We start from the raw sequence: 2,658 nt of genomic DNA, 5'->3' as shown, positions 1-2,658 counted from the left end.
GCAACTAAATAGCAGGGGGATGCTTGTATGTATTTATTCTAAAACATCTTTAGGGTGTTCAGTATAAAATAGAAAGAGGCGATGATTTAATCTATGCAAAATAATATGCCACAATGGAAGGAGGATTTTAAATAACAGTGACGTCACTTCCGGATGAAGTCGGGCTGTAGTAAAGAAAAAAAAATCTGGTAGCTATGAATATCTGCTAGCTTGCCACCGACAATTGGTTGGTACACTTGAGTAGATCCATCCATGTCAAGACACAATAGGGATTTCCGTAGTCCTGCGCCACTTGTGAACACATATAGGTGCTCTCCATCCCGGTTACCCGACTGCTGTGAATCGGTAAGTAGGTCGGTTTCAGACGGCCAAGCTAACGGACTAGCTGTAGCATCAACCACCGCTAGCTGGGTAACCTGCTAGCTGCAGTGATGGATGCAGATTTGACTGCTAAATACAGGGGCTGCTGATTATTAATTTGACTTCTTTTGTGTTGTTTTTCTGCTGACCTGACAGAACAGAATAAAACCAGCCCGTTATGTTATGGTTAAACATGTTGCACTAGCATAGCAATGATTAAGTGTTTCTGCTGAGACATGGCTCTATTACCCCTATTTAAAACCTTTTCCAAAGCATCTGATGTCCAGATTATTGCCCTTTGTTCATAACCATCAAAAATATTATTAACTGCTCTATTTGTAGAAATCATGTCTTTAATACAGTCTTTAAATCAGATTCAACTGGGTGGATTGTGGTTTTCTAAGTAGTATTTTTATTTTCTTATAACATTAAACTCGATTATTAGATGAAAGATGATTTATTCCTATTTCCCCTGGTTAAGTACACAGTTCAACTGCAACTAATTATTTTGTTTTCATCAGGACCTGGCTGGCTTGCTAAAGAGACTGCAGGACCTTGGTGCAGTGCTTTGCAACCTAACACCACCTCAACCTTCAACACTAAAGGATCTGTAAATCCAGGTATGTTTATCAGGTATTTTCCTGTTCCATTGGACAAGGTAAACATGATAGTAACGTTTCTAAAATTATTGTAAGTCAACAGAAACAATTCAATCTGATAGTGTGATAACTAGGGCTTAAACAATTAATTGTCATGAATCGATTATTGGATAATAATAAAAATAATCATTGAATAATCAATAATCATTATAAACTGTTGTTTTATTTTATCCAGTCTAGAATGAAACCAGTTAAACATTAACATATTTTTACTGTAAAATTAAAACCTAATCTGTCTTTGCATGAATAAAAATTCAAAATAAATGTAATCTTCTTGAATTAAAGAGAACTAAAAAATATATTTAAAATAGCCTTTTTTATTTCAGTCTTACAACTAAAACTTTTACAGATCAAATTAACACCTCAGTAGTTCAGTGGCGATGCATCTGTAAGCCTGTAGCCTATTTCACTGAATTTATTTTGGGTTGGAAGTTCCCCTGCTGTTCGGAGGATGTGGCGTCAAGCTCGTGCATATTAAAAGCATCTGACTTGGCAAACAATTGAAGCATTATAATCAAGATGGATTTTGTGCATACTAAGAGCGACTGGCATCCAGCTCAATTCAGACACCAATGCAACTCCACATAAGGTGAAAAAAGTAAAAGAATTAGTCAAGTACAAGTTTGAGCTATGAGAATGAGCAGGAAAGTGCTGCATTTCTGTGTTTTCGTCACAAGTGTCAGTCTTATTAGGAAATTCCATAGTGGCTCTTTAAGATAGAAACAAGTTTTTAATTTTTAATAAAAAGTGGATCATAAATGCAGACTGTTAGATGCATTTCATTTAAAATGATTTGTTTTGTTTAATAATTAAACTTTATTGTTCTCTCACTTGAGAAACGTATCTCTGCATTTAATCCATCCCCTTGGAGAGCACTGCCACTGTCTCCAAAGAAAAACATTCACCCTTTTTAAGGAAATTGAAACACTGGATTCTCATACCAAATCTAAGTCTATTTATATTTGCAACATCATTCCGTAAAGAACAGCCCATACTAACAAATAAAAAGCTGTTTTTGAAGGGACGGCACGACCACTAATGAAGTTATTGAAGCAAACACAGAACAGTAGCAAACTCACTGTTTGCACACCTAAGCAAGGAGAGCCACATAGTATTTTAGTTTAACAGTAACAGTGATTGAGAATCAATTTCTCATGCAGCTGTGCAAATGGAACAACAGGTGGAATTAATTGGCAATTAGCACGACATACTGAATAAATGAGTGGTTCTAAACCATGTTTAGACTTCATAGGTCCATGTCTCACGCTGTCAGGGTTACGCTGGTAACTGATGGGTAACCCTTGTGGAGAGTTTGTTTTATTTTGCTGTGCACCTTTTATTTTGGCAGACATCATGTACCTCTCAAATCACTGTAGCCTTAGAAACAATTGCTTTAAAAGAGAAAACACATAAAACCTGAAACCTCAGTTACAAATGCATTAATAACAGAATATAATGTATATTGAAATTTCAAAAATGTCTTATACTTCTTGTTAAATAAAATTATAATGCTTTATGTAGATTTTGAATGCTCCTTTTTAACATTATCAGTCATTTTATACAGGGTTCCCGCGGGTCCTTAAAAAGTCTTAAAAGGCATTGAATTCTTCAAAATAAAACAAAGGCCTTAATTGGTATT

At 35.3% G+C, this 2,658-nt stretch overlaps 1 protein-coding gene across 1 annotated transcript in view; it reads left to right on the top strand.

Annotated features, from left to right (window-relative positions):
- The first annotated feature begins 163 nt into the window (after nucleotides 1-163).
- LOC107100920 (alpha/beta hydrolase domain-containing protein 17B-like) overlaps nucleotides 164-2,658 on the top strand; it is a 14,542-nt gene continuing 12,047 nt past the window's right edge. The window contains exons 1-2 of the mRNA XM_015399599.1: nucleotides 164-345; nucleotides 882-980. The gene's annotated coding sequence lies outside the window, so the exon portion shown is untranslated. The remainder of the gene's footprint in view (nucleotides 346-881; nucleotides 981-2,658) is intronic.

The sequence above is a fragment of the Cyprinodon variegatus genome, unplaced genomic scaffold (genome assembly GCF_000732505.1).
Source record: "Cyprinodon variegatus isolate N-32 unplaced genomic scaffold, C_variegatus-1.0 Scaffold1028, whole genome shotgun sequence".
NCBI lineage: Eukaryota > Metazoa > Chordata > Actinopteri > Cyprinodontiformes > Cyprinodontidae > Cyprinodon > Cyprinodon variegatus.
Note: the sequence above shows the minus strand (reverse complement) of the source record. Positions and strands in the feature narration are given on the sequence as shown.